At 44.8% G+C, this 12,278-nt stretch overlaps 1 long non-coding RNA gene across 5 annotated transcripts in view; it reads right to left on the bottom strand.

Annotated features, from left to right (window-relative positions):
* LOC121069885 overlaps positions 1-11,908 on the bottom strand; it is a 139,436-nt gene extending 127,528 nt beyond the window's left edge. For all 5 annotated transcript variants that reach the window (XR_005819715.1, XR_005819717.1, XR_005819713.1 and 2 more), the window contains exon 1: positions 11,567-11,908. This is a non-coding gene — a long non-coding RNA (uncharacterized LOC121069885). The remainder of the gene's footprint in view (positions 1-11,566) is intronic.
* Positions 11,909-12,278: the final 370 nt, after the last annotated feature.

Raw genomic sequence — 12,278 nt, 5'->3', positions numbered from 1 at the left:
TACTTCTTAGTTGCTAAAGCCTTCTTTTATAATTTTCTCTCTGGGATTTTTGTGAATATATATTTCCTTACTCTTTTATGATATTTTCTGTAACTGCTCCGCCTCTCCATTATTACCACTGAAACTATTCACTATCTTTTCCTTTCCATTTTGTAACAATCTTAAATTCCCTCCCTGCCTCTAACTGTTTAAGGGCTCTCACTTTTGGTTTATATCAGATAGGCTAAAGCTCTAGTTTTCTGTTTTGCTTAATCCTAATTAAACTTCTGGCCAACATACAAATGATTCCTATTACCTCTGTGACAGCCCTTGCTTTTGACTAATCCAGAAATACCCATTTTCCTATATATTTTGTACTGAAGGAAGTTGTCTTTAAAGATGAGCAACTTTGCTCTTCAAACACTTAATCAATGAATACCATGCAGAGATGTAATCTGCTTTCACACAGCCTTCAGTGCATCAGCCAAGGATGATGCGTTTTGTACTACCTATGAACCAGAAAACTACTTAAGACCATTTAACCACGACAGGACATAAATAGTCAGATTACAAAATAAATAAGTAAATAGAGAAGATGTAAAAAAAAAGGGGGGGGGGGGGCAGAAAATTAATCCTGATGTAAAGCCAGCTGATTAAACTATATACTTGCTATACTGCCACCATTAGCCAAGCCCTGCAGTTTCCTGATGTTTATTACAGGATATGCCTGGACAAATCTTCTTTCATAAAAGCTCTTTGACACAAAGACATTGAACTTTAAGTACCTTAACACAAAAGCAGACCTTTTAAAGGGGATTTACTTGATCTTTTTATATACAAAAACAGCTGGAAAGGGCATAGAATGACAATGAAGTAAAACAATACTTACAGAAAATCAGTTAGTAAATCTCCATCTTGTTCTTCTTTAGACAAAAAAGTGAACTCCATACGCAGTCAGCACCACATACACAATAGTCCTATTAAGCCCAGTATTTTCTACAAGATTAAGGGTCTGATCAAAAGAACACTGAAATCGCTGGAAATCTCACTATTTGCTTGAAAAACTTTGGATCTAGTCCATATTGACTCTGTTAAGAATAACTGCTCATAGCAACTCAGTTTAAAGCTACAAGAAAACAACTCTAGTTATAACCTCCATAAAAAAAGACAATAAAATGCAACATGTGCTTTCTTTCTATTTACTTCACTTTCCATAATTTTTTAAAATGGAAACTTCCAGCACTTTGCTCCACAATCTAATCCAATTCATTTGGTCTGAGGAAGTGCAAGGAAAATAGAATGAGACACAGAAGTTTGGTTCCCTAATCCAAGATCATTATTCACAGTGAAACTAATTACTAATTATCCCTGTTTTATTTGTGCAAAAGTGTGCTTGCCAAAAATTATGGGGACAGCATGCCATAGTGTCTAGAAAAGGTTCTCCGTATTGCTGGTTCTAGGGTCCTGGTTCTGTATTTCCTGTGTGTGTCCCAACAGCCTGTGGACTTTTCCTCATAATTTCACCTGTTCATTAAATGCAAGATCAAATTTCTGTAACTGACAGTTTTATTTCCACTTTTATGTATGCGTGTGTGCATGTACACACATTATAGAGCAAAGTCAAAAAATGATGACAGCATCAAATGATGAAAACAAGGAATATGATTCCAAAACATTTTAACTAAAACATATGCTGGTTGGATACAGACCATTCCTAATTTCAGGCAAAATTTCTACTGTTTGCAGTAAGTGCCAGAGAAAATAAGTTTCTATCTTTCCTGTAAGAGAGAAGAAAAGAAAGAAAGAAAGAAAGAAAGAAAAGAAAGAAAGAAAGAAAGAAAGAAAGAAAGAAAGAAAGAAAGAAAGAAAGAAAGAAAGAAGAAAAGAAAGAAAGAAAAAAAACGAAAAACCATGATTAAAGAACTGTTATCCACTGGCTGACAAACACACACAGATTTGCAGGACAAATGAAGCCATGTCTACAAACAGGATCTCATCTTACCTCTAATAAAAATCAGTGCAAAAAAAAAACCTCCAGCAATTTAAGTGGGAATAGAACAGATGCATAAGTTACAATGCTCTTATTGCAGAAAGGTTAAACCATTTTGTAAATCTTTTTCTACCACTCTCACAAACTGAAAGCTTTTACTGCCTAATGTCACATTTGGCGACCAGATGGTACTAACGAAACCTCTATTCTACTGTTAAGGCATTTTAATACTTCTGTTAGGCTTTTTAGATCATTAATATATGATTAGCATCTTCCGTACATGAGTAGATAGATCATATATGTGATATCTGATCATCCAGCAATCTGGATCAAGTTCAAGTTCATCATATAATCACAATTCTAGTACATTAGGCAATTCAAGCAATATGGAACATCAACTGACTTCTTCCAAGTCAAGGCAGATGTTATCAATGATCAGCATACAGTGGGCAACCAGTAAACCTTGCCACTACGAAATTAACCTATCTGCAAATTTTGAAGACATCTGAACAAGCCAAACACATCTGTATCAGGCTGTATTTTGGCCACAACCACATTTTTGATGCAGCACTGTGTATTGGGTTTATGTGGCAAGGTTTTGGTAGCGGGTGACCTCTGAGAAGAGTCCAGAAGCCGCCCCATGTTAGGTAAGGGCCAGTTTCAGCTGGCTCCGAAAGAGACCCGCCACTGCCCAATGCTGAGCCAATAAGCAATGTTGTTTGCACCTCTGTGAGAGCATTTTTAAGAAAGGAAAAAAATCCGTTGTGCAACGGCAGCTGGGAGAGTGAGGAGTGAGAACCAGCCCTGCAGACCCCAAGGTCATTGCAGCAGGAGGGCAGGAGGTGCTCCAGGCACGCAGAAGTTCCCCTGCAGCCTGTGGAGGGGCCCCTGGTAAAGCAGGCTGTCCCCCTGCAGCCCATGGGTCCCACATGGAGCAGATCTCCACGCTGCAGCCCATGGAGGAGCCCTCGGTGGAGCAGGTGGATGTGGCCTGGAGGAGGCTGCGGCCCATGGAGAGCCCCCGCAGGAGCAGGCCCCGGGCCAGAACTGCAGCCCATGGAGAGGAGCCCACGCAGGAGCAGGGGGCCTGGGGGGAGCTGCCGCCCGTGGGGGACCCGTGCTGGAGCAGTTTGCTCCTGACGGATGGACCCCGTGGTACGGAGCCATGTGGGAGCAGTTCTTGAACAGCTGCTGCCTGTGGGCAGCCCCTGCAGGCTCAGTTTGGGAAGGAGAGCATCCCGTGGGAGGGACCCCACATGGAGCAGGGGCAGAGAGAGACCATGAAGGAGTGGCGGAGGTAAAGCATTAGGGACTGACTGCAGCCACCATTCCCTGTTCCTCTGTGCCACTCAGGGGGAGGACATAGAAGAGGATGAATGGGGGAAAGATACTTTTAGTTTGGGTGGGTTTTTTTTTTGTTTCTCACTGCTTTAGCTTGTTAGTAATAGGTAATAAATTACATTAATCTCCCTATGCTGAGTCTGTTTTGCCCATGACGATAACTGTTGAGCGATCTCCCTGTCCTTATCTCAACCTTTGAGCCCTTTTCATTGTATTTTCTCCCTCTTTCCAACCTTGAGGAGGGGGAGAGAGTGATTGTGGTGGAGCTCTGCTGCCCACCTGAGTAAAACCACCACACACTGGAAGCTCTAACATTGCACTTTGCAAACTGCCAAACCACACCAAGTTCCTGAGAAAAGCTCTCAGACTTCTACCTTAAGGATGCCAAAAGCAGACATTTCTACCTCTGTCTCACTTTTCAGTAGGCAGGCTTATGGACAACCCTTCTCAGATTAGGCTCACATACGGTAATGAAGTCTGATTCCTGTATAGGACTTTCTTACTCATTAATCTAGTGAAGTATTTCACAGAAAAGAAATAATATGCCCATTATGCATATATAAAGACTGAGGCATGGAACAGTAAAACAATTTTTCCAAATCACCACCACTAGCAAAGCAAGAGTACATGCTGCAGCCTTTGGTAACACATTAAAAGTCTGTTTGCCATTCCCTAAAAACATGTAAGCTCTGGAAACTGTTTTATTACAGCAATCACTTCCAGAAATGTTCAGAAACAAATTATTACCCAGAAAGGTCATTCTGGCAGGATATATATATATATACATACATAGTTAAATACTTTTTTTTTCCTAGCCACATTTTTTGTGTTTTTTCAAATCAGAATACCAATCAGATATTATCCTTTCTCTTCCCACAGAGACCACAACACAAGATGGTTAAGAATATTTATTACCTGTTGAAATTTCTAAAAAGGGGCATTAATACTTGAAGTTTTATATACACAGTTCTGTAGATACAAGGCTTCTGATGATGCTAAAATTCTCTGAATTCTGGTCAAGAATTTTCAACTGATATTCTGCCTTGTAAGCCTATAGTTACATTGCAAAATCAATGTATACAACTATTATTTGGCTTTTCTCTCTTTGACTGCAATAAGAACAGCATTTCTGAAGCTATTTATTGGCACTTTGGTAATGCCATAAAGGCTATTTCTTCCTTCCTAATTGTGCTTTTGTTCCTTTCTATGCTGAGCAAAATATGGCAAACGATCAAAAGTATATATCCTTTTTTTTTTTTTTTTCCAGCAAATTGAACATTATAAACTAGGTTTCTGATCACCTTCAGGTTCTTTTCAGAAACTACAGTGAGACAGAAACCATGGGACACAAGCTCTCTGGATCCCTACTGCATAACATTACAGCCCCAACGGAGAGCAGCAGACAACTTTCTGGCATGTTATTCCAGATGAGGCTTTCCCAATTAAAGCCTATAGCAGATGACAACTAGTAATAGTGATAAATTGTTACAAAATATTCCCACTCTGATCTTGACCACACCAGTTACAGGAAACAATTCCCTCTCATCAAGTGTCCCCCAATTACAGGGAAATCTATGATAATCACCAAAAGCCAGTAAAGTCTTGAATGCTCTTCAAAGCCCAAGAAATCCAAGCCTTCCTACAAGATTTCCACCAGCTTCCCACTCTACCCTAAATTACATTTATATGCCTCATTCTTCCATTTTACACTTCCCACAACTTGAGCCCTTCCTGTCTTGCCTTCCTTTTCCCTCATTTTTCTGCAAATCCCTTCACTTTCATGCCTAGCTAAAGCGGAGTTATCACAGTGCCCGTGTTACATTTTTCTCCACCAAATTGGCTCCTTCTTTAAGTCAGCTGTTTGCATTCAGGGAACATACACTTCTCTCGTGACTGTATGGCAGTGCAGATTACTGTGCAACAGTGTGCTGCATTGCTACTTTTATCTGTGATAGGCACATCTCCGTTTTGCACGGGCACGATGCTGACTTTTTGCGATCCAGCTGCTGCCTCCCACAGCTGCAGGATTTGCCGGACCATCCCTTCAAGGCAGCAGCTGCTACAGCTCACAGTTCTCCGTCAGCGCTGCCGTGTGCAGCAGAGGAACAGAAAGGCTGCTGCTGGCAAGGGATGCTCTCACTCCCCGCAGCACCAGGGCTGTGCACTGGTGTTTGGCAGCCGGGAGGAGCAGCCACCGAGCCCAGGTAGCCACCGCACTGAGCAGCACCACGGCAGGGTAGCCCTGCCCGCTGCAGGGTAACGTTTTGCCTCCTCCCCTGTGCTGAATTAAAAGACATTGCCTCTGACTCGAGGCAGGATCCGTTCTGTGTTGGCCGTTGCTCCTGCTGAACTCAATGGCAGCTGCAATCCCCTCTCCCCACGCACACACATCTCGCAGCACTGTCATTTCTTTCCAAGCGCAACATCAAGGTCCGTGTAATTACGTATAAGCATATGTATACGATTGTATATGCATGTGCTACTTCAAAAAGATTTGCATAGTAAAGCCTGCAAATCGAGAGAATACCAGAATTAAAGGAAGCAGGTGTGATTCAGCAGCTTGCTTGTGGGCATGTTAGGAGACAGTCACATGTGCCTGCAGGCTGCTTTGGTGCATACCATGCCAGCCCCCTGCTCCCTGTAAAGCTGCCACCACCTCCTGAGCTCTCCCCATCACACCCCGGTGCTTCACTAGCCCTCCTCCATTCATGTCTAAAGACATTCGGCAGTGCCGTTACGGCCCCTCCCAAAACCGAGGAGGGGTACACATTGCATACAGTAATGCACAACAGCACAGGGCACCCAAGATATTTAATTATAAGATCATTCTTTTCCTTCCTGGTACCACCTGCCTCATGCAGTGTTTACTAACTGAAGAGGCTGAGGTCCTGCAGGTACCAGCCAGCCCTGATTCATTACCGCCAGCGCTGCTCATTGTGTGTACACTGATCAAACAAAAGCTTTCTTCCAACAGATCTTGTCCCAGCACACTCCTCTGGTACCGCTCGGGTCCCTCGCTCCAGTGAACAAACTGCAGGACTGGTGGGCAGCGGGGAGGGATCTTTTAACAGCTGTCATGCATAGGCATGCGAGAAGCAACAGCACGAGTAACTTTAAAATTGGGTATTTACTATGCGACTTCCATACTTTGTTAATAACTTTTCCCAGTTTTGCTGAGTAAGGTGCACACCTCTGTGCCCGTAGCGGCGAGGTGCTGCTGAGCAGGGCGGCCTTGCAGCTGCCGGCCACGCACAGCCCCTAGAGGTGCCCGGCTCAGCAGGGGCTGCTGCTGCCAGCGGCGACCTTCTGCTTGGATTTCTTAACTGAAGAGCCGGCATCGCAGCACCACCGGGCCCCAGCGTGCAGAGCAAATAGCGGGTGGGCCATTGAGATGTATAGCACAGACTACTCCCGCTTCACCTAATTAAGTAACAGTTAGCAGTTGTGAGATTTTCCGTGAATATATAAAGCTTGCAAAAAAAAAAAAATAAAGGGTACGATAACAGCTTTTTGTTAGGCTACAGTAGTTTAGGATGATGCTGAACAGGCTGGTAGGGTATTTACTTAAGTGATTAGTCTTTTTGCTTTTAAGTCTAAACTCCTTTTTTTTTTTTCTCTTGCTGCTTATTTTGTTGCACTTATGTTTTAGTTATTTCTCTATGCTTTTGCTCTTGCGACTTTCTTTTTCTGCTATTCTGCATGTTTTCCTCTATATATGCTTTTTTCCTCTACTTTCTCCTTTTCCCTGCCACCAGTGGGAGTAGTAAGTGTACACATGCTTTGAATCTATATCCAGCTCTGCAGTTAAGTCTGCACAATCCTGGAAGTAACCATTCTGAGTGAGAAAAATGGTGCTCATCCTCCACAGTAATTGTGTGCAACATACGAACTCACATGGCTGTTGTCACGCAGACTGACCTCTAAGCAGGAGTTGTGAGAGGGTATGTCTAGTTCTCTTACGTGCAGGTTCTTCAAGGACCAGCTTATAAGTCTGAGTGTGTAAACTGAGGCTTTTCAAGGACTCATTGCTTTCGCGCATCATTCTGAGAATGGCAAAAAGCACTCCTGAGACCTCCATCTGCTAAACTCGCTCTTCCAAGATGCGGAGGTGGCAAAATTCCTGAATTGAATACTGTAATGTTTTTTGCATGGACAAAATAATGTATCTTCCTTGATTATTGCCTCATACCTGACTAAACAGCTTTCCAGTTGGAACTTCCTCAGTGTTCAAACTGAGGCGTGTAACAGTATGGAAAAGCTGACACTGGCCATCTGCAACTTAAGGATGAAAAGCAAGCACCTGAGTGTGGTGTCTCATGGAAAGATTCAAACAGAAAAATGCAGACTTAACTATTGGTAGTGCTTGTTGCTCCACCTAGAATAGCTACAGAAATACGGATATGCACTCTCTTCCCAAGTGACTGAATGATTATAAACATCATTTTTCCCCTCTTACCCCTTTCCCTTCCCAGTCAATGCTGTTGTTATCCGCTGTGTAGCTGGTAAGGTTACTCATGATAGAATTATGCTGACAATTTTATATACATATACATAAAACTGAGGCCCAAGAATGTAAATTCTTCTGGGCCATCTATTTTTTTCTATTTATTCTGTCAAGCACTGTGTTGCAGTATTATGAGGATAAGAATAAAAGTTTTATGTTCTTAACTACCACTTTCAAGTTGAACCTCAAAACAAGCTATGCTTTAGTTCAAGGCTTGAACTTGCTGTTGAAAAGAAAATCAACAGAACAATTTTCTTTATCATGAGTAACTACATCTACCTATGGCTTTGAGTGTATAATAAGAAGCTTAACAGCATCTCAAGCAACTGAAGTTTTTTACTCTGCTTTTGTCCTCCTTTGCACCAGTAATCATTCAAGCTTAGGAGCACTTGTTAAATTCAGATACGGGTCAACTGTGTTTCTATGAAGTTCAAAGAAATGGGTGCAGCTGATTGAGCCATATCATAGAAAGAAATTTATACAGAAAATAGTGGCTTGATGTTGCCTGGCTTGATACATGGGATAATATTTTGCTTCTCAACTGATGCAATACCTGGTTTCTATCTATGCCGTAAGCTATCTTTCTGAAAATTCTAGTTAAATGGTTGGTAATTTGCCTTATTAAAGTATTTTGCAAGAAACACCTTCTATCAGGTAAGTTAGATACAAAGCTGTCATCTCTCTTCTGCAAGTAAACAGATGAATTAAAATGTACTTAGACTGGTTGCTTTGCGTAATGTCATTTCCATGGGTTTAGAGTGAACCTGTAATGCTACCATACACATAAGTTAGATACAGTCAGATTTGCCACTAAATAGGGGATAGATTAAAAATAACAGGGCATAAAGCAAATTTATGGGAATTGGACCCAGTGCATCTTAATCAGCATTAAGTCACTCACGTGGAAGTGTTTTGAAGTGACCAGGACTTTGGGTGCTCTGATCCAGATGCTCTAAAAATGCCTGGTTGCTAGAAATGTTGAGACCTTAACTATGTAAAATCAGATTTTTTGTAGTTATCTCGAGGCAGACTTAAATTGGATAAACCACTAAAACAAGCTGGGATTATTTTTAATAGACCTTATTATAGACTGTCTGAAAGCTGGAGAAGGTGGGATAAGGAACGGACTGCAGCCATGTAGTATCTCATGCTGAGCAGCCTCTTGCTGCTTGAGCTGTCTCCCTGAAATCCGTACTTTCTTTGCTGGGGGGTGAGGAGGGCAAAGAAAAGAAGTCAGAAGCTGGCCTTAAATCCCTAGAAGATGCATCCAGTCTAACTCCGTTCTGGACTGTGGTGCATACACTGTAATTCTTACTCGGAAGGACTCCTGGCACCTTCTGGTGAGGCTCCATCAAATCTGGTAACTGGCACAGTGCAGAGCATGTAATGAAGTAATACTTTGTCTTCATTTATTAAAACAGCTGTCTAAGGTCATAAATACGAGTTGTTTTTATCACCAGGAGTCCTCCCATAAGCATGAGGATGATGATTAACACTGTAGCTCCGAATCTCCTTACATCCACAGCCTCGCGGCAGATGCTTGGCTCCGGCGTTGTTTAAAAGCCATCAGAAAACATCTTGATCGCTGGTGACCTCTGTGAGAACTTTGGTGGCTGCCGTATTGATCTGACCCAAAGAGTACTCCTCAGGCTAACACGAAGGCAGGCTTTTTTATTGATTAGCCAAATGGTCTAGCCTTCCTGTTTTGTCTCCTCATTGGCAATTAAGAAAGAAATCCATTGAGGGAGTGGTGGCAGTGAACCTTTCCCTCTGACACAAATAACCTTAATCAGGCCTCTTAGTTAATTTCTGAAATTGTTCAGTATCGACCTCTGTTTGAAGCAGGATTTTCATCCTACAGCCCTATCAGTAAAACATACACATCTTCCTATTAGCAAAGCAGGCTTTTTCTAATGGTGACATCTTTTAGTTCTTATTTACAGTCCTAATCACATCATTGATTCCAGTAATCTTTCCTGCAGCAAGATCTGTTATTAATTGTCTCAAAGGAGGACATGGGTGGGGTTTATGTTTTTTTAAACTGAGATTATTAAAATTAAACCAAGTAATAGCAATCTAAGATTTGGGGGGAGAGAAGACAGGAGGGGAAAAAATCCCAATTCTCAGTGTTTTTAACATCCAGACAGGAAAGTGGTCGCAAAGTTCCTTGGCCTAAAAGTAAGGCTGATACCTAGAATGGGACCAGAAGATCATTTTGGTGACTCAACTAAACAGCTGGGAATTGCTTTCTACTCCCAAAACCGTGTTTGTCCAGGTTAGGAAAGCAATTGTTCAATCCAAAACGCAGCAGTTGGGCATTTCAGACTTAAATGACATTTTGTTTCAGAACAACCGCAATAGTTCATTTGGGTAGTGAGAAATGAAGCTTTTTCTCACCTCCCCAAAATAATCACTGATTTAACCCCCAAATGAATGCATTGATCCTCTGCCTTCATCTTCCCCAACCCTGTTCTAAACCAGTTCATGCAAGGGCAGGCCTTGCTTGTCCTTCTCAGTGTCACGAGATACTTTAGCCTAGGAAAAACTTAAATCATTGGGAATACTCACAGCTTATGTCACAATCACTTCACTGCTACTCTGCGATGAAGAGCAAAGGTACTCGGTTGTGAAGGGGGGCAGCCCTGGGCTTGGGGCACTCTAATGCAGCTGAATCTGGGGCTAAGCCCCCCATTTGATAGTTCTTCCTCCCCTGTTTTTCACGCTGTTTTCATGCTGAAAAACGCACTGTTTTTCACGCTGGTTCTCCCTCCCAGTGCACATGACTTAAATGCAAAGTTTTTTCTCTTGAAGAAAATCTGTGAAATCCAGCAAGTGGAGATGCTAGGAAAGTTCTGGTTGAGCACAAGTATCGTTTGTCATACGTTCTCCTTGCCAGGAAATGCCCCTTGGGCAGTCGTTGTGGTTGGGGTGCCAAGGCGGCACGAAGAGACATCTGGCAGGGAAAAAAGGCTTTGACTTACCGAGGTGCTATCCCCGTCTGTATGGTGGATTTACAGACCTGATGTCATCTATTTACGTTTCTAAAGCGCAGCACGGAGCAAAACGCAGCGATACAAGAGATCGGTCTTCATTTGGCGAAGTCACTGCCAAATTAAATGATGACAGATGGAAATGGTAAAAGCCACGGTGTCACGGATCCAGCGAAAGCCCTCTGCTTTAGCAGCGGATAAATATATAAACCTCAGCTGGTGCCTGCCGAAGATAGGCGTCCGGTTTAAAGATAGCCCTCGGACTTTTTATTTAATCAATACCCCCTATCGAAGAGAGCAGCGTCAAGCATTAGAACTAAACCAGTGTTATTAGAAAATGATATACTGCACATTAGGATGTATAATTCATGTCGCCTTCATTTGCTCAGACCATCGCGAAAATCCATAAATCATTTTCTCGTTCATGTATCGCCTAAGTGCAATTTGTCATTTCGCATTAGAGGGCTGCCTCAGATCATCGGGGCTTTTAATTCCGCGACGCGGCTTTAACACAACACCGGCCGGAGCACCCATCTCCACAAAATGGAGGCGGCGGTCGGGGAGCCGGGGGGGGCGTCGCGGAGCCGGCGGGCGCTGCGCGGGCACGGCGCCGTGGAGGGGGCCCCGCGTGCGCGCCCCCGCCAGGGTTTCGGCCCCGCCGGCCCGGCTGTGCCGCGGGGGCGCGCCCCTCGGGCACGCGTGGGGGGCGCCCCGACGCCGCTCCCTGGGGAACGGCCCCGGGCCCCGCCGCTTTGCCCTCACCTCCGGCTCCTCCGCCGCCCCGCTGCTTCCCGGTGCCCGGTTTCCTCGACGGGCGAAGGGCTTTTTTAAAATTATTTTTTCCCTGACGAAAGCCGTTTTACCGGCAAACGGCCCCGCCGGCTCTGCTTTAGACGTGCCGTAACGCCGAGAGGTGGGCAGGGGCGGTCAGGACGGCGGCGCCGGGGGACGCCTCTCCCCGGCGGCGGCTGACAGACAAGGACGGGCACGGCGGGGAGACGGCACCCCGGTGAGGGTGGTGGGGAAGGGGTCGCGGCCAGTCCCGTCTCCCCCCCGCCGCCGCCTCTTTCCCCGCGGGGCCGCTCGGCGCCGCCCGTGCCGTGCCGGGGCGGGTGGGCGCAGTGCGGCGCTGCCCGCCGCTGGGGGGCGCCCGGCGCTCGCCGTTGGTGCCGGTGGGCGGCCGGTGGCGGCCGCGGCGCCGCAGCCCCCCGCGCCTGTGGCGGGGCCGCCCGGGGGGCACCGCTGGTGGCTGGTGCGTGATCTTCGGCAGCAATAAAATTGAGTTTGGGGGGAAAAAAATGAATATTTACTCATTTTTAATTTTTATTTATTTGTTTATTTGCGGTCTGTTAAGTTGCGGGATCCCGCTTCGCCCCGGCTCGGCGAGGGCGCCCGGCGGGGAAGCCGGAACCGGGTTCACCTCGCTCGGCAATGAGCGGCTCCGCCGGTGGGGGGACGAAGCACTGGCTTCCCC

The sequence above is a fragment of the Cygnus olor genome, chromosome 4 (assembly GCF_009769625.2).
Source record: "Cygnus olor isolate bCygOlo1 chromosome 4, bCygOlo1.pri.v2, whole genome shotgun sequence".
NCBI lineage: Eukaryota > Metazoa > Chordata > Aves > Anseriformes > Anatidae > Cygnus > Cygnus olor.
This window is presented reverse-complemented; position numbering and strand designations above follow the sequence as displayed.